We start from the raw sequence: 25,354 nt of genomic DNA, 5'->3' as shown, positions 1-25,354 counted from the left end.
GAATGCTGGTACCCCTCATGGTTGGTTTTGCGGCTGCATGTTATGGGCTGAAAAATGATTATAAAAGACTCAAAACTTTAGGATAATTAAAAAAAATGCTTTATTTATAATATTTTGATACAAGAAAAATTATAAAAAATTGGAATGTGTGTGTTTATAAAATAAACATGGGATTATAATTATTTGTGTCTCTTTGACAAGTTCAATAGATTTGCTTTATATATGCTGACGTGATCACCTCCTGATAATGCCAATAGGCCTTCCTTTTATATTTATATATTTAGAAAAATAGGCAGTTAGATGGCCATGGGCCATTGGGTGCAGGGACTGGCTGCAGACCAGGCTGTGTGCCCAACCCCTTCCCATGCGCAGCCAATGTGCACAGTGGGGTGTAGAGCACTAAACCTTATGCCATGCACTGCCTTTGTGCTAAGGCTTAACATAATATACCTTGTTTCCTCTGACTGCACTGCTAATTTCCTTTCACATTACATCACTCATAATATGTTCTGTGACAATATTGATAACATCACTGCAATATCTGAAATGACATCACAATGACAAGTGGTTTTGTTAGTTTAAAACATCATGTCTTAACGAATATTTTCAACTAACTATAAAGTCTTTATAACCGTTGGATTTTAGCTATAACTGGTGAATTTCAGTGTCTTGTGTTTGTTCAAAATCTTATGGGTTGTTGTAACTGAAATTTCAACCTAACTATAATGTCACTTTAAAAAAAAATGCAGTGAATATTTGAGTTTTTTTAAGGTAAGGTGAGATTTTAATCATTGTTTTGCTAGTTAGCCAAACCTTTTGTACATTCTCAAGTTATACAACAATGAAAACACTGCACTCAGGTGAATGCTCTTTAATTAAGACCTTGTGGCGGACACCAGTGTTTGTTTTGGTATCCATGTTACAAATAAAATAAATAAAAAGACGCAGAGAGCATTAATCTGAAGAAAGTGAAGAATCAATAACTTAATTAGTTTAATATTTTTCTTTATGATGTTCACGTCAGGCAGAAATCAAAAGAGCTTTGAAATCAATATGACATCTTTTTATTTACCAATGAAAATCTCTAATCTTCAATTTATAAATCATGCTAAAGAATGTCAGCCTACCAGTCTTAGATTAACTTTACACTGGTATTCGAAATATCAAATTTTGAACTCACTGATCTTAACAAAAATATATAGACAGAATAAATTGTTCATTTCATGTATGATGCATCTGAAATCGTAAAAATCGATCCCTGTATCAAATTCACTTCTTAGAATGCTTGTCACATGCTGAGTCAGTGTCTCTGGATAGGACGTAGGGCTGGAATAGGGTCAGTTACACTTTAGGGCTTGGATGCCAATGGTAGGTTGGTGCGCCTATGGGTGCAGATGATTTGGAACAGCATGAGTCACAAAACCCACTGATGTCACAGAAAGAATAGAGTCTAATACCTGTAACATGTTAAGTTGCTGGGCATAATTAGTAATGTATCCAGCTTTAATTATTGAAAGTTGATGGGACTGCATATGAGGCTAAAGTATGGCAAGTCTGTGCTCATGGTAGGTCAATGCCTCTGGTTTGCTCCTAGAGCTTGGATACAGTAAGATTCATTTTAGGTAGGTGCCTGTGGAAGAATGGATGGTCTGTGACCAATCCAATTACATACTAGGTCATTGACCATATAGGCTGGAAGGTCTGTAGAAAGTCTTTTATTTGTCAGATATGAATTTCAGAAAATGGAGTGATGCATCAGGCCAGAATTTTGCAACCTGTGTTTCTCTGATGATAGAGAAAAATGGATTTTAGTTTTTCAGTGAATATTGTGATTCATGAATCTGCATTGCCCGTTTAGACCACCTCTCAGTATTTTGAACAGTGGCATGCATTTATATTCATAAGTCTTCCTTTCCTTATCTGTTGTGAAATTACTTTTGAGTTCTGTATTCTTGAGGTTTTAAAACTTAGGTTTGGTACCAAAAATATTTTCTCCCACAACACTGTCCTTGTCTGGTTTCTTGAGTCTCTGTCAGTGGAACTTCTTTTATATATATTGCACTAAATGGAGCTTATTTAGTTATATAGCACTTGGCTGGTTTCTCCAAAATAGTACCTATTATTTAGGTGTAGCAAATCCTCATTTTCTGTCTGGTAACCCCAGAACTTTCATGTTATTCTGGATCCTTTTTTTGACTGGCTTTAGAACAACTCTGTGTACTTTACCACTGCTAATGAGTAGTAAAATACCTGTGCCTCCCATCTAAAACATATGCTGTATGGTGGAACTCCATATTTGGTCTATTTAATTATCCTACAAGCCGATAAACCCATTGAAAATGGTGCCTAAAGTCTGCCTATGACGTGAAAAGTTAAAAGTAATATGTGAGTGTTTATTTACATCATCTACATTTTGACAAAAGTATATATCTTTCAGGAGTGCCGCTGTGCTCTGCCTATGCTGCAGTTTAAATGCAGTGCAGCAAGAAATGGCAGGGAATAATTAATTTGCTGATAGAAAAAACCTATTGTTATATATTCACAAGTCAACCCTAAAATATGCCTTGTAAACCCACATGACAGGGTGCTAATATATAAATGTAGAACACACTAAATATAGGGTTTACTATGCCCTCACAGTGAAATAAACCACCTAAGATGCCAAGATTTCCCATCTCTGCTTAGGAAAGGGCTAGAAAAATACTTCAAAGTTATGTCCTCCGTATTTTGTCTATAATTTAATTCTATGGTGAAATCATATTTTTTGATAACTTAAGCAGAAAAGTAGCTTTGTAGAAACGTATATTAAGCTGCATAAGCCAAAAATGACTTGAGATCATTTCTGCAACTCATCAGAACTCTAGAGCTGGAATACACATCCTTAGCTCAGAGAGTTAATTCTGGCTCACAGGACAATGGCTTTTCTCTATGCTCAGGAATGGCCAATCAGTGTCAGTTGTTGACCACAGCAGGGATTAGCTATCTGGGATAGACAGGAATAGTTGAGAGAACAAATGGCAGCTTAGTGCTCCCTCTTTTAAATTGCAGATTCCAGGGAGGGATTCCCCTTTTCATCCCAAGGATCCTCCCAGACCACCAGGCACCAGCCACGGTTAAAAGAAGAAACAATTGTCATCCTGTCAAATAGTAGAGTGGTCTAGAAGCTGAAAATAGGCCTGCCTGGGGGAGGCTGTGCCCTGCCATGTTGAAACAGGAGATCCATAGTAATTTTCCAGAAAGGCAAAATTGAATTGCGGCAAAATAAGGTGAGGGGACTGTGGGAATATAGTTAAGATAGGATGGTAGATTTTCTCCAACCACTCGCTACTTCGTATGATAAGTCTTATACCTCAACACCTCATTCTCAGAACATTCTTGGATCTGTGATGACTGTGTGAAGAAGAAGGCCCCTCTGGAAACATAATCCCTACTGTTTATGGCTGCTGGAAGAAGAAGTCTCAGACAAGGACTCAATAAAACCTGAATCTTGCATCCACACAGGGATTGGAACTACTCTACAAGGTTCAAGTGGTTGGTGTCCTGTTCACCTGCTTTAGGGTCACAAAAAGCAGAAACATTCCTGACTTTAAGATAGCCCAGCTGAATTAAATGGAGGAAACCCTTCAAGATTCTTGGTGGCAGAGAGATCTGATGCCCAAAAGCCTCCCTAGAGCAGCTAAGGGCTAAAAAACTGACCAGAAGAATATTTCTCAGAAGTAGGAGACCACATCTGCAGGTTAAATATTTTACCAGGACAACCCACTTGTTGTATCCAACTTCCGCTTCATCAAGGTCAGCCTGAAATTGCACCCATTTCCAGTGGAGGCTGGTAGGGAACGGTGGTGGCAGGGATAAGGGGGAATAAAGAAAAGAAAATGTACCTGGTATTCGCCATCACCAGCCGCCGCCTGTCCTCCCACGCAGGAACCAGGAAACACCCGGGCTCCCAGACTCCCCTGACCAATCACAACTCTGCCTTACAGCAGCGTTGTGATTGGTCTGAGTGCCGTGGGTTGGACATCAGTGATGTAATTTAAACTGTCATCAGTGATGTCACTGACCATGTCATGAGTGATGTAATATGTGAGGTCATAAGCAGTGTATTGCGGGGGTTCGAGTTATAGATAATTCAGGTAACTATAAAGGCTGAATTTCTTTGGTTTTATATGAGTTAAATGTGACCCTAACTATAACGTCCCTGAAACCTTTGTTTTTTTCAGTGAATTTCTAAGGTTTTTTAAATGCTAATTCCTAACTATAATGTGCCTGTAACCTTTGTTTTTTTAGTGAATTTATAAGGATTTTTACCTAGCAGTCACATTTGCAGAGTTGTGGAGAAAGGGGGCTGGGCCTCCAACCAGCGCTCAGGAATTCCGCTGCATAGGACTTCAACCAAGTCACAAGATGGCTGCCAGCACTTCCTGGTTTGAAGTGTTGGCAGCCAATCAGATCTCATGCACGAGATTGTGAGGGTTCGTGGATCCACCGCAGCCACAGTTGAATATATAAAAAATCTTTACATTTCGCAAAAACTACTAAACGGATTTACACCATTTAACCAAAAGAGTGCTTTCAGGACCAAGAGCTACTTTTTTTGCCAAATTTGGTGTCATCCCATTCAACAGTTTGGGCTATAGCAGTGTCTAAAGTTTCCTATGGAAATTAACATGGAGCGTTTTGGGACCCCCTTTTTCTCGGCCCCTGCATGACGGATCACTCTGAAATTTTCAAGACAGCAGCTGACGTGACTGACCTATTAGTTTTGAAAATATCACAATGATTCCTCACGCGGCCCCCCTCCCCCCCAAAAGCTCCAGGACCCGGGGGATGGGGACCCTGGGGCCAGAAGTGGCCCTGGGAATGCGGGCCACCCGGCCCCTTTCCTGTTTTAAAAAAAAAGATAATATGCCAAGGCCCTGGGGAATGGGGTCCCCAGGGCCCAAAAATAATTAAGAGAAGGGGGCCGAACAGCCCCCCTTCCAAAAAGAAAAGAAATAGAAAAGCCGGCATTGTGGAAGGCCCCACCCCCTCCCTACGCCATTGTGCAAACGCACCTCCTGGCACGTTTTGGGTTGGGAGATTAAGTCCCCTTCATTCCTGAGGGTCCCTAGGGGCCAACTAGACCCCCTGGAACCTCCAGTGAGCCCCACACAGTGGGATTGCTGAGAGGTGGTCTGAGGCAGCGCCCCTTTTTACACCACTCTGCAAACACGCTGGTGGGGTGATGAGGTCCTCTTGTGTCCTGAGGACCTCAGGACACAAATGGACTTCATCCCCCGAGCAGCAGTGCACCAGGAGCCGCGTTTGCAGAGTGCTGTAAAAAGGGGGCCTGACCTTTGAGCACTCTAAACAATCCAGCTGTCTGGAGCTTACTAGAGGTAACAGGAGGGCTAGTTGGCCCCCAGGGACCCTCAGGAGGAAAGGGGACTTCATCCCCCAACCAACAGCGTGCCAGGAGGCGCGTTTGCAGAGTGGTGGAAAAAGGGGGTGTGGCATGTGTCCACCTCTCAGCAATCCCACTGTGTGGGGCTTAATGGAGGTAAGAGGTAGGCTAGTTGGCACCAAAGGACCCCCAGCAGCGAAAGGGACTTCAATCCCCATCCAAGAGCGTGCCAGGGAGCACGTTTGCAGAGTGGTGGGAAAAGGGGGTATCGCCTGCTATAAGAACTTAGCAATCCTGCGGTGTAGAACTTACTGGACGTAATAGGAAGGGTAGTTGGGCCCCAATTATGTATTTGGGGGCCAACTACCCCTCTCGTTGCCTCCAGTAAGTCCCACACAGTGGGATTGCTAAAACGTCTTCGGAGGCCATGCCCTCCTTCTCCACCACTCTGCAAACGCGCCTCCTGGCAGACTACGGGATGGGGGATGAAGTCCACATTACTCCTGAGGGACTTTGGGGGCTAAGAAGCCCCCCTGTTACCTCCTGTAAGTCCTATGCAGTGGAATTCCTGAGCGCTGGTCGGTGGCCCAGCACCCTTTCTCCACCACCCTGCAAACGCAACAACCAGTTAAAGAAACATTTGAAATGTAATAGGTTTCACATTTGCGAGAGTTAGAGCTATTGGTGTTGTAAGTGTAAACTTTTTTAGTAAGGTTTTTTGGTGTAGAGTGGATGTAAGTTGTGTGGAGTAGAATTACGTAGTATCTTGTGCAGTGAAATTAAGTGAATAGAAAGTATGTGGTATTTTGTGTATAGGAATTATGTGGAGTGAAATTATGTGTTTTGGAGAGTAATGATGTGGTATTGTAGTCTGTATTGTGGGGTAGTAACCTCAGGTTTAGTCTTCCTCGTTTCCATGGAAGCTAAACTGTAAACTCAATGAGACCCAATAAAAGAAGGAACCACTGAGGAGCACTTCTGGACTTAGTCGGAGGTATGAGCAGGGCCACTGGAATTATGTGACTGTTAAGCTGCACCAATTTTCACATAATTAAACATTTTCCACATTTGCCAAATATTCCATCATCTGCTGCCTAATCTGCAGATTTGAACAAAAAAAGCCTAGTTTCTTGCTCAAACGGCTCAAATGTTCCCAAAAATGCAGCATCATGTGTTACAGCGTGGTGGAAGGCCCTTTGCAAAGCTGGAATGGTCACGTGTTGCAAAATGTGGGTGTTAAACTCGTATTAATGGTGCACAAACCTCTCTTCTTTCTGTGCCTCTCTTGCCTCTTTCTGCATTTCTGTTGCTTCTTTCTGCACCTTTCTTCCTCTTTTTGTACCTCACTGTCTTCTTTCTGCACTTCACTTGCCTCTTTCTGCACCTCAGTTGCATCTTTCAGCACCTCTGTTGCTTTTTTCTGAGGATCTCTTGCCTCTTTCTGCACCTCCCTTGCCTCTTTCTGTACCTCTCTTGCCTCTTTCTGTACCTCACTTGCTTCTTTCTGCACTTCTCTTGCTTCTTTCTATACCTCCCTTGCCTCTTTCTGCTTACCTCTTGCCTCTTTGTGCATGTCTCTTGCCTGTTTATGCAGTTCCCTTCCCTCTTTCTGTACGTCTCTTACTTCTTTCAGCACCTCACTTACTTCTTTCTGTACCTCACTCTCTTCCATCTGCACCTGTCTTGCCTCTTTCTTTACCTCTCTTGCCTCTTTCTGCACCTCAAGTGCCTCATTCTGCTCTTCTCTTGTCTCTTTCTACACGCCTATTGCCTCTTTTTGCACCTCTTTTGCTTCTTTCAGCAATTCTCTTGCCACTTTCTGCACTTCTTTTCCTTCTTTCTGCACCCCTCCTGCCGCCTTCTGTACCTCTGTTGCCTCTTTGTGCTTCTCTCTTGCCTCTTTCTGCACTTCACTAGCTTCTTTCTGCACCTCTCTTGCCTGTTTCAGCACCTCTGTTACTTCTTTCTGCACTTCTCTTGCCTCTTTCTGCACCTCTGACTTAGAGGTAGTTTTAATCCCCCTGCCCAATTATGCACTAGGACCTTACGGGGAAGGTCATGCCAATCACAGGGGTAGCCCACCCCATATTGTACCCTAGTGTATGTAAGTGCTTTCCCTGTATTGTAAGTGTCTTTCAGCATAGCACTGGCTCTGGGCCTGGTTAGTCAGAGTCAGTTACCAACAGTACCAGTCAGCAAAAAGTTGGGGGCATAGGATGACTTTGCAACAAGGCCTGTTTCTGCACCTCTGTTGGTTCTTTCTGCATTTCTCTTGCGTCTTTCCATGCTTTCCTTTCTCTTTCTGCAAATGTCCTACCTTAGAAATTAGCATTTAAAAAAACCTTTGATATTCACTGAAAAAAACATAGGTTTCAGGGACATTATAGTTAGGAATTAGCATTTAAAAAACCTTTGATATTCACTGGAAAAACCATAGGTTTCAGGGATGTTATTGTTAGAAATTAGCATTTAAAAAATGTAGAAATTCACTGAAAAAAACACAGGTTTCAGGAACGTTATAGTTAGTTGGACATTTCACTCGTACAAACACAGAGAAATTCGGCCGTTATAGTTTGTTGAGATAACTATAACTTGTGCCCCCACAATGCACTGCTGATGACGTCACAGATTACATCATTCATGACATGGTCAGTGACATCACTGATGACATCACTGATGAAATCTCAAATTATATCACTGATGACATCACTGATGTCATCATCCATGTGATAATCTGATGCACCTCCTCACACCCTATTATAACCTTTGATACTCCCACTCTAATATACAGACTACCATTTTCAAAACCATAAACACACCAATACTGGTTACTACATATCCACTCACTGATTCCTAGGTCTACACACAAATTCACTCATTCACCCATACAGTCCCTCATACATGCAGTCACTCATCAATACAGCACTATCAAATGCACTCATACATCTATACAGACACTCACACACTGCCACTCATCCATAGTTACTCACACATCTAGTCAGTCATACAAAGAATCAATTACACTCCCATTTGCTCACCTATACAGTTATCCACATACCACCTCACTTATTCATACAGATACTAAAATATACTTAGTCTCTTATACAATCACTGATTCAAGCACACACTCATCCATGCAGCTACTCTCACAATCACTCATTCTCACATATAGTCATTTATATACTCCAACACTTACATATACTGACTTTCACATATGCAGTTACTCACATGTACCACTGAGACATTGATTCACTCACCAACATACCCATACACACACTCACCCACCCATACAGCTCTTCACGGATGCACTTTTGAACCATTACACCCAGTGAATCACCCACTCACACATCTCTGCACAGAGTCACACCCCAAGACACTCAGGTACCCAGACACACAGGCACCCATACAGATAATCAGACAACCAATCAATAACCCATATAGACACTCATGTAGCTACTCACCAACCGATGAAGCCGCTTACACACCAACTAACAGACTGATGCAGACATTCACACAGTTTAGTCATTAACCCATGCATTCAGTTAGACACGATTAATCACTCACTTATACAGTCAGTCAAGCACCAACTAAACCATCCATTCAGAGACTTATACACCCACTCATTCTTCAATACACCTTGGCATATATATATATATGTATTTTAGATATATAATATATATATATATATATATATATTCACTGAAAAAACCATAGGTTTCAGGGGTGTTATAGTTAGCTGGACTTTTCACTTGTACAAAACCATTGAAATTCCCCTGTTATAGTTAGTTCAGCTAACTATAACTCGCGCGCCCGCAATGCACTGCTGATGACGTCACATATTACATCACTCATGACATGGTCAGTGACATCACTCATGACATCACTGATGACATCTCAAATGACATCACTGATGACATCACTGATGACATCATCCAGTGAAGGTCTGTTTTTCAGAAAAATAAATATGTTTTATATATGTATATCTAAACAATGATGGAAGAATAAATGGGTATATAAGTGTCTAAATGAATGATTTGTTTTTGAAAAATTGATTGTGTAACTGACTGATTAAGTGTATCATAGTGAATACATGGCTTAGTGAGTAATGTTTAAATATGTAAATATCTGTATCAGTCTCTCACTTTGTGTATAAGTGGCTGCATGGGTTGGTGAGTAGCTACATGGGTGTCTATATAGGTTATTAGTTGTTTTTTTGAGTATCAGTCTGAGTGTCTGCATGGTTCGGTGGGGGGTATTACGTAGTGCATAGGTACATGAATGAGTGACTCACTGTTTGTATGTGTTGAAGACAGCATGTGTGCAGGACTGTATGGGTGGATGAGTGTGTGTATGGGTGTGTTAGTGAGTGAATGACTGTCTCAATAGTGTCTTTATGAGTAACTACATATGTTTTAAACTAGTATATGTGACTATTGGTGTATGTAAGTGAGTATATGTGAGAGTGAGAGATTGAAAGAGTTCCTGTATGAATAAGTATGTGTTTCTATAAGTGATTGTTTAAAAGACTAAGTATGTGTAAGTTTCCGTAGAAGTAAGTGTGGTGGTGTGTGTATAACTGTATATGCAAGTAAATGTATGTTTGATTCTTTATTAGCATGAGTGACTATGTGTGTGAGTAACTCTATGGATGAGTGGCATTGTGTAACAGGATGTATAGGTGTATGAGTACATATGATGAGTGAATACATGTATGAGTGACTGTATAGGACTGTTGGTGAATGAGTGGATGTGTATGTGGATCTTAGAATTACTGAAGAGGTTGTTGTAACTGGTATTGGTATGTCCATTGTTTTGAACATTTTAGTCTCTATTTTGAATGTGTGTATCAAAGGTTATATTAGGGTGAGAGGAGGTCTGCCACACTATCACAAGGATGATGTCATCAGTGATGTCATCAGTGATGTCATTTGAGATGTCATCAGTGATGTCATGAGTGATGTCACTGACCATGTCATGAGTGATGTAATATGTGACATCATCAGCAGGGCATTGCGGGCGCGCGAGTTATAGTTAGCTGAACTAACTATAACGGTGTTATTTCAATGGTTTTGTACAAGTGAAAAGTCCAGCTAACTATAACACCCCTGAAACCTATGGTTTTTTCAGTGAATTTCTGAGGTTTTTTAAATGCTAATTCCTAACTATAACGTGCCTGAAACCTATGTATTTTTCTGTGAATTTCAAAGGTTTTTTAAATGCTAATTTCTAACTATGCCTACAGAGATAGGACATGTGAAGAAAGAAGAAAAAATGCACAGAAAGAAAAAAAAGAAGTGCAGAAAGAAGCAACAGAAGTCCTCAAAGACGAAGAAAAGTGCAGGAAGAAGGATAACGTGCAGAAAGAACAAAAAGAAGAGCAGAAAGAATCCTTGTTGCAAAATCATCCTGTACCCTCAACTTTTTCAGACGGATACTGGTGGTAACTGAGTCTGACTAACCAGTCCTAGAACCAGTGCTATGTTAAAAGTCACTTAGGATACAGTGAAAACACCTACATACACTAGGGAACATTATGCGTTGGGGTCCCCCTGTGATTAGCATGACCTCCTCTGTAAGCCCCTAGTATATAATAGGGCAGGGGGGTTAAAACTACCTCTTAAAACAGGCCACAGGGCGTTTTTGCACACGTTAACTCAGGCCCCGTCCCCTCCCTTCACCACTGTGTAAACACGCCCTGTGTCCGTTTTTAGTTGGGAGATTAAGTTCATTTGAATCCTGAGGGTCCCTAGGGTCCAACTAGCCCACTAGGTACCTCCAGTAAGTGCCACAGAGCTGCGTTGCAGAGAGGTGTAAAAAGTGGCATGGCCTGGACCACCTCTCTGCAATGCAGCTCAGTGGCGCTTACTGGAAGCACTTGGTGGGCTAGTTAGCCCCCAGGGGCCCTCAGTATTGAAGGGAAAGTATATCCCCAATTTAAAACGTGCCATAGTGCGTGTTTGCACACGTCACCTCAAGCCCCGTCCCCTCCCTTCACCACTGTGTAAACGCGCCCTGTGGCTGTTCTAAGTTGAGAGATTAAGTCCCCTTGAATCCTAAGGGTCCCTAGGGTCAAACTAGACCACTAGGTACCTCCAGTAAGCGCCACAGAGCTGCGTTGCAGAGAGGTGTAAAAAGGGGCTTGCCCTCAGAACACCTCTCTGCAGCGCAGCTCCCTGGCGCATACTGGAGATGCCTGTTGGGCTAGTTGGCCCTCAGGGACCCTCAGTATTGAAGAGGAATTAATTCCCCAACTTACAACTCGCCAGGGGGTGCGTTTGCAGAGTGCTGCAAGGAGGGGGCGTGGCCTCCGGCACGATGCCAGTCTTTTATTTATTTTAATTTTTTAAGAAGGGGGGCTGTGTGGTTCCCCTTCTTATTCTAATTTACAACCCCCCGGGCCTGTCTCCTAATTATATTTTTTTTACCCCAATCCCCAGGGCCGGCCACTGTTTTTTATTATTTTTAAAAAATATATATTTATAGACACACCTAGGACATGCTGGACAAACCGTACGTACCTATCACCATGACGATTTGCGTGATATTCATTAAAAGGCGACTATGCATACAATGAATCCACGTGGAATGTATTTACACCACTAGTGAAGCTCTGACATGTCTGATGCCCTACCGTGCCTAATCCCGGTAGACACCCTCGTCGTTTATTTATACAAACATGGGTAGCTATTGACGGGCACATTTCATACACATGCACACCAAGCCATTCAAAGGGGATTCGACAAGAATTCAACCAAAACTATGCAAGAAACCCCCCTCACGGTTAATAAAACACACATCCACTGCCGGATGTGTAATACTTTTTATTTTACTCTCTGGAAAGGGGACGAACATCACTTGAGAGTCACAGCGCGCTCCTGGCAGAGCCCAATGCTGTGTTACACCCACCATTGCCTGCCGAGTGCCACACACCTCTGTGTTGTATTCCACCAGCTAGTGCATATGCTATGACACTCTCTAGCCCATGTGCACTGTAACACCACCCCGTGAATATGTCATGCCACACTTGTCTTCGCACGGGTTATATTGCCCCATCTAACGTGCCTTCCTCGATGCCTATGTTATAACGCACAGTGCTATGCCATACATATTATAATCTGGGGTCCATATCTTTGTCACAGTGCATATGCAACGTTACACTCCCCAGCACATATTTTATATTACAACTTTAGAGACTAGTTAGGTTACACAACACTGCCCTGTGCATATTACACTCCAAGGCGCATATCGCATAGCACGCGCTAGTGCCTGTGCTATCTCGCGCTCTCCAATGAATCTGTCATTGCGCACAATGTATTGCATATTATATTTCACGCCCGGTTCATCTTATATCACACTTTTTGGTGCATAGTTTATACCATACACTATATCTAGTTTTAATTTTCAATCGTGCTCTCAGGACTATGTTCTATATAACACTGTGTTCACCAACCCTTTTCACGGGCATTACATTTTGCGATAGGGGGTGGAGGGTCAGGGGGTGTTTCTGCCAAGTGAGCCCGGAGTCACAGTCACAAACGCCCTCTTTTTCCTGAATAAAAGTGAGATTATGCTGCATACTTGTTCATATTTTAAGTAGTTCGCACAGACACACGTTTTAAAAACAATAAAGTTCCTAATACCCGCCTTCTCTGAACAGTTAGCTTGCTGCCCCATCCCCCTCCTCCCTATCCTCTGTTGTGTGAATCCATGGACTAGCCTCCTCCCTCCTGCCATGCATGGTCTGATGTGCTGCCACTGCCCTCAATTTAGTATGATGTACCAGTCCACTCCTCCTGCCCTCCATTGCCCAATTCTATGCCCCATCATTGACCTCCTGCTTAAACTCTGTGCTTAGCTTGCTGCTCCTATTCTCCTTCCCCCTGCCCTCCGATGTCTTTGTGCATGCCCCTGCTCCATCCTTTTTGCCCACCATGTTCCATGGACCTGCCACTCCTATCTACTCTGAGTGTTCTGTTGAGCTGCCACTCCCCTCCCACCTGCCTAGCATTGTCAGATGACTGTAACCTGTCCCTGCCACCTCCACCCTGCCTGTCCACATGCCATGCCCCTATCCTCTTCCTCCTGTCCTACATGGTCCATTGTACTGCCACACCCTTCTGCCCTCCCTGGTCTGTTGTGCTGCAACTGCTCCTCCTGCCTGCCCCGTGCGGTCTGTTGTGAGGCCCCTTCCCCTGAACTTTCTTGTCTGTGCACAGGTCCTGACCCTCCCTTCTATCCTCCATCGTCCTTTGTGCATGCCCCTGCACCCTTCTTCTTGCCCATCATAGCCATTGTGCTGCCACTAACCCTCCCACTTGCAATGCATGGTCTTCTGTGCTGCCATGGCCCCTCCCACCTTCCCTGTGTGGTCAGTTAGCTGCCCCTGACCCCCTCCCACCTTCCCTCCATGGTCTGTGTGTATGCCATCACAGTCTCACTGTTGCTCTTCATGGTGTGTCTTGCTTCTAGTGCCCATCCTGCCTGACCTCCATGGCTATCTTGCTGCTCCTGCCCCCTTGCCCCCAGCCCTCTGTTTACATGTGAAGACCCCTACTCCCTCCCTCCTGGCTTGTCTATTCCATTGTAATGCCCCTGATCCGTCCCTCCTGCCCTTTATGGTCTGTTATGCTGCAGCTTTCTCTCCTGTCTGTCCATTATGGTCAGCTAGCTACCATTGCCTCTTGCCCCTCTGTTCTCTGTTGTCCATGTGCATGGTCCTGTCCACTCCTTCTTGCTTTCTATGAATTGTTGTGCTGCACTCCTGTCCCGCATGCCCTGTGTGGTGTATTGTGCTGCTGCAAACCCTGATGCCTGCCCTGCAGGGTCAGTTTGGTGCACCTCTCCATGTCCCTCCTGTCCTCTGTTATCCAAGTCCATGTCCCTACCCCATTTCCTTCCATGATCCAATGTACCATACTTGTGAACATTTTGAGCTTGGTAAGAGGGAGATTTTGAAAAAAAACTGGGGTATTGATTTTCCCCTTTGAGTTACATTGAAAAAGAGGAGATTGTAGACAGGAGACAGATCAAAAAAGCCCATTTGAGCTTAAAAACATTGGACGTTTCCTGGCTGAATCGGGTTTGTTGGCATGTATGGTTGTACTACCATTGCCTCTTCCTTCTGCCCACAATGGTCTATTACATTGCAACAGCCTCTCTTGCAAGTCCTGTATTGTTGGTTTGTTGCCCCTGCCCCCCTTTCCACTGCCCTCCATAGTCTGTTGTGCTGCCACGGCCCTTCCTGCCTGCTCAGTGTGGTTAAATTGTTGCCTTTGCACCCTCCTACCTGCCTTCAATTTTCAGAGTCCGTGCCCCTGGCCTCTGCCTCTCAACAGTATCCTAATGAACAACTAGATTGCTAACATTCTATATTTATTACAAAAGTGTGGAACGCCTGACGTCATCTTGATGTAATCAAAACTGTAATACCTAGAGCATTTCCTTTAGAAATTACATATATGAGAGGGGCTTATTGGCATCAAAATTATGGTTAGTGCTCTAAAAGACTAAAAAAAGGACATATTTTCTGAGTTTTCAAATAGCGACAAAGCACTTTTAAATTATTTGTTATCTTTATGTTTTTTTATCCAGTTGACCACTTGATTAAATGTTGCACTTAGGGGAGAGGATATGGTGTTACTTCCAGAGCTGCAGACTTTGCAACTGGGGAACCAGGTTGGAGTTTCTGCTTCAGCTCGACATTCTGTGATTCTGGTCAAATCACTTAGTCTCCCCATGTCTACAACCAAAATGAATTTGTTCTTGTGTGATGTAACCAATGCTCATGTAAAGCACTCCAATACCTGACAAGTCTGCACTATATAACACTGCCTGCAAAAACACAAAATAATAAGTGTTTTGCACACTTCTGTCATTGGGCTATATTTGGGCTACATCTGGGTGATTTTGGGCTACATTTGGGCTCTTTTGTCTCCGGTGGCCATCTTGGGAGATTTATTTGTTATGAAGTTTCCTAATTTCCTCATGTACTGCAGTCTCCTCAGTAGGAAATGTTTTCAGTTTTTTACTTTGATTCCATCATGAAGGTATTCAGATATGTCACAAATTTGCCATAAATTCTGAAAGTTGGCACTCTAGTTGCTCATTAGATCACTGTAGTAAAACTACTGTTCACCATGGAAGTCTGCTCCTGGTATTAAAAGTGCATGTTTCAGTCTGCATGTAAGAATTTCTTAATGAAATAGAAGAGGATTTGAGAAGTCACTCAAAATGTACCCTCATTTTCTTTCTTCAGCATTAATCATAATTTCTATGGCAAAAAGAACCCCCTCATTGTGTTCCTTTTTAAATTAAATGTTTTAAGTGTAACCAGTTTATTCCAATCAAGATGGCTTCAGGTGTGCCATACTTTTGTCATAATGAAGACAGTAAGCGCTCTAGTTGTTTTTAAGAACACTCTGGGACATTCTGTCATTGGGCAATACTTGGGCTACATCTGGATGATATTTGGGCTACATGTGGGCTCTTTTGTCTCTGGTGGCCATCTTGGGAGACTTATTTGTTATGAAGTTTCCTAATTTACTCATTTACTGCAGTCTCCTCAGTAGGAAACACTTTCAGTTTTTTACTTTGATTCCATCAAGAAGGCATTCAGATGTGTCACACATTTGCCATAAATTCAGAATGTTAGCACTCTTTTTGCTCATTAGATCACTGTAGTAAAGCTACTGCTCACCAGGGAAAACTGCTGCTGGTATTGAAAGTGCATGTTTCAGTCTGCATGTCAGAATTTTTTAATGAAATAGAAGAGGATTTGAGAAGTCACTCAAAATGTGCCCTAATTTTTCTTTCTGCAGCACTAATCATACTTTTTATGGAAAAATGAACCCCCTCATTTTGTTCCTTTTTAAATTAAATGTTTTAAGAGTTACCACTTTAATCCAAGCAAGATGGCTTCAGGTGTGCCATACGTTTATCATAAGTAGGACTGTTAGCGCTCTAGTTGTTCTTTGGAACACTCTGGGAAGCTGCAGTAGAACACAAAGGAATCAACTGACAGTCTCTGCCCTTGTTGGATGTACATGTTTTACTGAGAATGTCAGACTTCATTCTCACATGACTGAGAAAGATAATGTGAATTTACAGAAAATAAGCTCTCAGTTTAGCTTATAGATCACCTTCCAGACCTCTGTGGGAAAAGCAGGAGAAAAAATTGTTCTCTCAATCATGATATCCCAGCAGAAGGCTTTTTCACATGGTGAAATCACCTTAGAACATACCACAATTCCTAAAATGAGTATGGTACCATCAACACATGATTTATAATGTAACTAAAGTCTTAAAACCTTCTATTAACTGCAATGCTTTTTAATGAGGTGCTATCATATATATTGGTCCCAAGATGGCTGCCAACACTTCTTGGATGAAGTGCTGCTGACAGCCAATCAGATCTCAGGATGAGATGTGTGGTTAGGCTCCGCCCACATATATATATGATTTTACTTTTGATTTTCTCAGGAACTATTGAACAGATTGACACCAGACCTGCAAAAGGCACATCCCTATCCTGAGGACTACCTCTTTGCCAAATTTAAAGTTATTCTGTTCAGCCGTTCGGGCTGTACCTTGGACTAAATGTCCCTAGGGAAAATTGCATGGGGAAAACGCGTTTTGGGACCCCCTTTTTTCTCAGCCCCCGCTTGATGAATCCACCCGAGACATTCAGGGTAGGAGCGGAGCGGAGCGCCCCACCTATTTTGAAAATTTTGCGAGGATTCCGCAACCGGCGCCAAAGTTATTCCAAATAGAATGTTGCGGATTTCCTATGGAAACACGGTCCTAACTATAACTATCTACTGGCGACCGCCAGTAGATAATATATATATATATATTCACTGAAAAAACCATAGGTTTCAGGGGTGTTATAGTTAGGTGGACTTTTCACTTGTACAAAACCATTGAAATTCCCCCGTTATAGTTAGTTCAGCTAACTATAACTCGCGCGCCCGCAATGCACTGCTGATGACGTCACATATTACATCACTCATGACATGGTCAGTGACATCACTCATGACATCACTGATGACATCTCAAATGACATCACTGATGACATCATCCAGTGAATATGAGTTTTTCTGAAAATTAAATATGTTTTATATATGTATATCTCAAGGTCAATGGAAGAATAAATGGGTATATAAGTGTCTAAATGGATGATTTGTTTTTGAAAAATTGATTGTGTAACTGACTGATTAAGTGTATCATAGTGAATACATGGCTTAGTGAGTAATGTTTAAATATGTAAATATCTGTATCAGTCTCTCACTTTGTGTATAAGTGGCTGCATGGGTTGGTGAGTAGCTACATGGGTGTCTATATAGGTTATTAGTTGGTTTTTTGAGTATCAGTCTGAGTGTCTGCATGGTTCGGTGGGGAGTATTACGTAGTGCATAGGTGCATGAATGAGTGACTCACTGATTGTATGTGTTGAACACAGCATGTGTGCAGGACTGTATGGGTGGATGAGTGTGTGTATGGGTGTGTTAGTGAGTGAATGACTGTCTCAATAGTGTCTTTATGAGTAACTACATATGTTTTAAACTAGTATATGTGACTATTGGTGTATATATGTGAGTATATGTGAGAGTGAGAGATTGAAAGAGTTCCTGTATGAATAAGTATGTGTTTCTGTAAGTGAATGTTTAAAAGACTAAGTATGTGTAAGTTTCCGTAGAAGTAAGTGCGGTGGTGTGTGTATAACAGTATATGCAAGTAAATGTATGTTTGATTCTTTATTAGCATGAGTGACTATGTGTGTGAGTAACTCTATGGATGAGTGGCATTGTGTAACAGGATGTATAGGTGTATGAGTACATATGATGAGTGAGTACATGTATGAATGACTGTATAGGACTGTTGGTGAATGAGTGGATGTGTATGTGGATCTTAGAATTACTGAAGAGGTTGTTGTAACTGGTATTGGTATGTCCATTGTTTTGAAAATTTTAGTCTCTATTTTTGAATGTGTGTATCAAAGGTTATATTAGGGTGAGAGGAGGTCTGCCACTCTATCACAAGGATGATGTCATCAGTGATGTCATTTGAGATGTCATCAGTGATGTCATGAGTGATGTCACTGACCATGTCATGAGTGATGTAATATGTGACGTCATCAGCAGTGCATTGCGGGCGCGCGAGTCATAGTTAGCTGAACTAACTATAACGGGGGAATTTCAATGGTTTTGTACAAGTGAAAAGTCCACCTAACTATAACACCCCTGAAACCTATGATTTTTTCAGTGAATTTCTGAGGTTTTTTAAATGCTAATTCCTAACTATAACGTGCCTGAAACCTATGGTTTTTTCTGTGAATTTCAAAGGTTTTTTAAATGCTAATTTCTAACTATGCCTACAGAGATAGGACATGTGAAGAAAGAAGAAAAAATGCACAGAAAGAAACAAAAGAAGTGCAGAAAGATGCAACAGAAGTCCTCAAATACGAAGATAAGTGCAGGAAGAAGGATAACGTGCAGAAAGAACAAAAAGAAGAGCAGAAAGAAGCCTTGTTGCAAAATCATCCTGTACCCTCAACTTTTTCAGATGGATACTGGTGGTAACTGAGTCTGACTAACCAGTCCTAGAGCCAGTGCTATGTTAAAAGACACTTAGAATACAGTGAAAACACCCACATACACTAGGGAACATTATGCGTTGGGGTCCCCCTGTGATTAGCATGACCTCCTCTGTAAGCCCCTAGTATATAATAGGGCATGGGGATTAAAACTACCTCTTAAAACAGGCCACAGGGCGTTTTTGCACATGTTAACTCAGGCCCCGTCCCCTCCCTTCACCACTGTGTAAACACGCCCTGTGTCCGTTTTTAGTTGGGAGATTAAGTTCATTTGAATCCTGAGGGTCCCTAGGGTCCAACTAGCCCACTAGGTACCTCCAGTAAGTGCCACAGAGCTGCGTTGCAGAGAGGTGTAAAAAGTGGCACGGCCTGGACCACCTCTCTGCAATGCAGCTCAGTGGCGCTTACTGGAAGCACTTGGGGGGCTAGTTAGCCCCCAGGGGCCCTCAGTATTGAAGGGAAATTATATCCCCAATTTAAAACGTGCCATAGCGCGTGTTTGCATACGTCACCTCAGGCCCCGTCCCCTCCCTTCACCACTGTGTAAACGCGCCCTGTGGCTGTTCTAAGTTGAGAGATTAAGTCCCCTTGAATCCTAAGGGTCCCTAGGGTCAAACTAGACCACTAGGTACCTCCAGTAAGCGCCACAGAGCTGCGTTGCAGAGAGGTGTAAAAAGGGGCTTGGCCTCAGAACACCTGTCTGCAGCGCAGCTCCCTGGCGCATACTGGAGATGCCTGTTGGGGGCGCGTTTGCAGAGTGCTGCACGGAGGGGGCATGGCCTCCGGCACGATGCCAGTCTTTTATTTATTTTAATTTTTTAAGAAGGGGGGCTGTGTGGTTCCCCTTCTTATTCTAATTTATTGGCCCTGATGACCCCATGCCCCAGGGCCTGTCTCCTAATTATATTTTTTTGACCCCAATCCCCAGGGCCGGACACTGTTTTTTATTATTTTAAAAAAATATATATTTATAGACACACCTAGGACATGCTGGACAAACCGTACGTACCTATCACCATGACGATTTGTGTGATATTCATTAAAAGGCGACTATGAATGCAATGAATCCACGTGGAATGTATTTACACCACTAGTGAAGCTCTGACATGTCTGATGCCCTACCGTGCCTAATCCTGGTAGACACCCTTGTCGTTTATTTATACAAACATGGGTAGCTATTGACGGGCACATTTAATACACACGCACACCAAGCCATTCAAAGGGGATTCGACAAAAATTCGACCAAAACTATGCAAGAAACCCCCCTCACGGTTAATAAAACACACATCCACTGCCGGATGTGTAATACTTTTTATTTTACTCTCTGGAAAGAGGACGAACATCACTTGAGAGTCACAGCGCGCTCCTGACAGAGCCCAATGCTGTGTTACACCCACTATTGCCTGCCGAGTGCCACACACCTCTGTGTTGTATTCCACTAGCTAGTGAATATGCTATGACACTCTCTAGCCCATGTGCACTGTAACACCACCTCGTGAATATGTCATGCCACACTTGTCTTCACACCGGTTATATTGCCCCATCTAACGTGCCTTCCTCGATGCCTATGTTATAACGCACAATGCTATGCCATACATATTACAATCTGGGATCCATATCTTTGTCACAGTGCATATGCAACGTTACACTCCCCAGCACATATTTTATATTACAACTTTAGAGACTAGTTAGGTTACACAACACTGCCCTGTGCATATTACACTCCAAGGCGCATATCGCATAGCACGCGCTAGTGCCTGTGCTATCTCGCGCTCTCCAATGAATCTGTCATTGCGCACAATGTATTGCATATTATATTTCACGCCCGGTTCATCTTATATCACACTTTTTGGTGCATAGTTTACACCATACACTATATCTAGTTTTCATTTTCAATCGTGCTCTCAGGACTATGTTCTATATAACACTGTGTTCACCTACCCTTTTCACGGGCATTACATTTTGCCATAGGGGGTGGAGGGTCAGGGGGATGTTTCTGCCAAGTGAGCCCGGAGTCACAGTCACAAACGTCCTCTTCTTCCTGAATAAAAGTGAGATTATGCTGCATACTTGTTCATATTTTAAGTAGTTCGCACAGACACAATGTTTTAAAAACAATAAAGTTCCTAATACCCGCCTTCTCTGAACAGTTAGCTTGCTGCCCCATCCCCCTCCTCCCTATCCTCTGTTGTGTGCATCCATGGACTAGCCTCCTCCCTCCTGCCATGCATGGTCTGATGTGCTGCCACTGCCCTCAATTTAGTATGATGTACCAGTCCACTCCTCCTGCCCTCCATTGCCCAATTCTATGCCCCATCATTAACCTCCTGCTTAAACTCTGTGCTTAGCTTGCTGCCCCTATTCTCCTTCCCCCTGCCCGATGTCTTTGTGCATGCCCCTGCTCCATCCTTTTTGCCCACCATGTCCCATGGACCTGCCACTCCTATCTACTCTGAGTGTTCTGTTGAGCTGCCACTCCCCTCCCACCTGCCTAGCATTGTCAGATGACTGTAACCTGTCCCTGCCACCTCCCCCCTGCCTGTCCACATGCCATGCCCCTATCCTCTTTCTTTCTGCAGCACTAATCATACTTTTTATGGAAAAATGAACCCCCTCATTTTGTTCCTTTTTAAATTAAATGTTTTAAGAGTTACCACTTTAATCCAAGCAAGATGGCTTCAGGTGTGCCATACGTTTATCATAAGTAGGACTGTTAGCGCTCTAGTTGTTCTTTGGAACACTCTGGGAAGCTGCAGTAGAACACAAAGGAATCAACTGACAGTCTCTGCCCTTGTTGGATGTACATGTTTTACTGAGAATGTCAGACTTCATTCTCACATGACTGAGAAAGATAATGTGAATTTACAGAAAATAAGCTCTCAGTTTAGCTTATAGATCACCTTCCAGACCTCTGTGGGAAAAGCAGGAGAAAAAATTGTTCTCTCAATCATGATATCCCAGCAGAAGGCTTTTTCACATGGTGAAATCACCTTAGAACATACCACAATTCCTAAAATGAGTATGGTACCATCAACACATGATTTATAATGTAACTAAAGTCTTAAAACCTTCTATTAACTGCAATGCTTTTTAATGAGGTGCTATCATATATATTGGTCCCAAGATGGCTGCCAACACTTCTTGGATGAAGTGCTGCTGACAGCCAATCAGATCTCAGAATGAGATGTGTGGTTAGGCTCCGCCCACATATATATATGATTTTACTTTTGATTTTCTCAGGAACTATTGAACAGATTGACACCAGACCTGCAAAAGGCACATCCCTATCCTGAGGACTACCTCTTTGCCAAATTTAAAGTTATTCTGTTCAGCTGTTCGGGCTGTACCTTGGACTAAATGTCCCTAGGGAAAATTGCATGGGGAAAACGCGTTTTGGGACCCCCTTTTTTCTTAGCCCCCGCTTGATGAATCCACCCGAGACATTCAGGGTAGGAGCGGAGCGGAGCGCCCCACCTATTTTGAAAATTTCGCGAGGATTCCGCAACCGGCGCCAAAGTTATTCCAAATAGAATGTTGCGGATTTCCTATGGAAACACGGTCCTAACTATAACTATCTACTGGCGACCGCCAGTAGATAATATATATATATATATATTCACTGAAAAAACCATAGGTTTCAGGGGTGTTATAGTTAGGTGGACTTTTCACTTGTACAAAACCATTGAAATTCCCCCGTTATAGTTAGTTCAGCTAACTATAACTCGCGCGCCCGCAATGCACTGCTGATGACGTCACATATTACATCACTCATGACATGGTCAGTGACATCACTCATGACATCACTGATGACATCTCAAATGACATCACTGATGACATCACTGATGACATCATCCAGTGAATATGAGTTTTTCTGAAAATTAAATATGTTTTATATATGTATATCTCAAGGTCAATGGAAGAATAAATGGGTATATAAGTGTCTAAATGGATGATTTGTTTTTGAAAAATTGATTGTGTAACTGACTGATTAAGTGTATCATAGTGAATACATGGCTTAGTGAGTAATGTTTAAATATGTAAATATCTGTATCAGTCTCTCACTTTGTGTATAAGTGGCTGCATGGGTTGGTGAGTAGCTACATGGGTGTCTATATAGGTTATTAGTTGGTTTTTTGAGTATCAGTCTGAGTGTCTGCATGGTTCGGTGGGGAGTATTACGTAGTGCATAGGTGCATGAATGAGTGACTCACTGATTGTATGTGTTGAACACAGCATGTGTGCAGGACTGTATGGGTGGATGAGTGTGTGTATGGGTGTGTTAGTGAGTGAATGACTGTCTCAATAGTGTCTTTATGAGTAACTACATATGTTTTAAACTAGTATATGTGACTATTGGTGTATATATGTGAGTATATGTGAGAGTGAGAGATTGAAAGAGTTCCTGTATGAATAAGTATGTGTTTCTGTAAGTGAATGTTTAAAAGACTAAGTATGTGTAAGTTTCCGTAGAAGTAAGTGCGGTGGTGTGTGTATAACAGTATATGCAAGTAAATGTATGTTTGATTCTTTATTAGCATGAGTGACTATGTGTGTGAGTAACTCTATGGATGAGTGGCATTGTGTAACAGGATGTATAGGTGTATGAGTACATATGATGAGTGAGTACATGTATGAGTGACTGTATAGGACTGTTGGTGAATGAGTGGATGTGTATGTGGATCTTAGAATAACTGAAGAGGTTGTTGTAACTGGTATTGGTATGTCCATTGTTTTGAAAATTTTTGTCTCTATTTTTGAATGTGTGTATCAAAGGTTATATTAGGGTGAGAGGAGGTCTGCCACTCTATCACAAGGATGATGTCATCAGTGATGTCATCAGTGATGTCATTTGAGATGTCATCAGTGATGTCATGAGTGATGTCACTGACCATGTCATGAGTGATGTAATATGTGACGTCATCAGCAGTGCATTGCGGGCGCGCGAGTCATAGTTAGCTGAACTAACTATAACGGGGGAATTTCAATGGTTTTGTACAAGTGAAAAGTCCACCTAACTATAACACCCCTGAAACCTATGATTTTTTCAGTGAATTTCTGAGGTTTTTTAAATGCTAATTCCTAACTATAACGTGCCTGAAACCTATGGTTTTTTCTGTGAATTTCAAAGGTTTTTTAAATGCTAATTTCTAACTATGCCTACAGAGATAGGACATGTGAAGAAAGAAGAAAAAATGCACAGAAAGAAACAAAAGAAGTGCAGAAAGATGCAACAGAAGTCCTCAAATACGAAGATAAGTGCAGGAAGAAGGATAACGTGCAGAAAGAACAAAAAGAAGAGCAGAAAGAAGCCTTGTTGCAAAATCATCCTGTACCCTCAACTTTTTCAGATGGATACTGGTGGTAACTGAGTCTGACTAACCAGTCCTAGAGCCAGTGCTATGTTAAAAGACACTTAGAATACAGTGAAAACACCCACATACACTAGGGAACATTATGCGTTGGGGTCCCCCTGTGATTAGCATGACCTCCTCTGTAAGCCCCTAGTATATAATAGGGCATGGGGATTAAAACTACCTCTTAAAACAGGCCACAGGGCGTTTTTGCACATGTTAACTCAGGCCCCGTCCCCTCCCTTCACCACTGTGTAAACACGCCCTGTGTCCGTTTTTAGTTGGGAGATTAAGTTCATTTGAATCCTGAGGGTCCCTAGGGTCCAACTAGCCCACTAGGTACCTCCAGTAAGTGCCACAGAGCTGCGTTGCAGAGAGGTGTAAAAAGTGGCACGGCCTGGACCACCTCTCTGCAATGCAGCTCAGTGGCGCTTACTGGAAGCACTTGGGGGGCTAGTTAGCCCCCAGGGGCCCTCAGTATTGAAGGGAAATTATATCCCCAATTTAAAACGTGCCATAGCGCGTGTTTGCATACGTCACCTCAGGCCCCGTCCCCTCCCTTCACCACTGTGTAAACGCGCCCTGTGGCTGTTCTAAGTTGAGAGATTAAGTCCCCTTGAATCCTAAGGGTCCCTAGGGTCAAACTAGACCACTAGGTACCTCCAGTAAGCGCCACAGAGCTGCGTTGCAGAGAGGTGTAAAAAGGGGCTTGGCCTCAGAACACCTGTCTGCAGCGCAGCTCCCTGGCGCATACTGGAGATGCCTGTTGGGGGCGCGTTTGCAGAGTGCTGCACGGAGGGGGCATGGCCTCCGGCACGATGCCAGTCTTTTATTTATTTTAATTTTTTAAGAAGGGGGGCTGTGTGGTTCCCCTTCTTATTCTAATTTATTGGCCCTGATGACCCCATGCCCCAGGGCCTGTCTCCTAATTATATTTTTTTGACCCCAATCCCCAGGGCCGGACACTGTTTTTTATTATTTTAAAAAAATATATATTTATAGACACACCTAGGACATGCTGGACAAACC

Source organism: Triturus cristatus, chromosome 6 (assembly GCF_964204655.1).
Source record: "Triturus cristatus chromosome 6, aTriCri1.1, whole genome shotgun sequence".
NCBI lineage: Eukaryota > Metazoa > Chordata > Amphibia > Caudata > Salamandridae > Triturus > Triturus cristatus.
The sequence above is the reverse complement of the archived record's forward strand: the minus strand, read 5'-3'. Positions refer to the sequence as shown.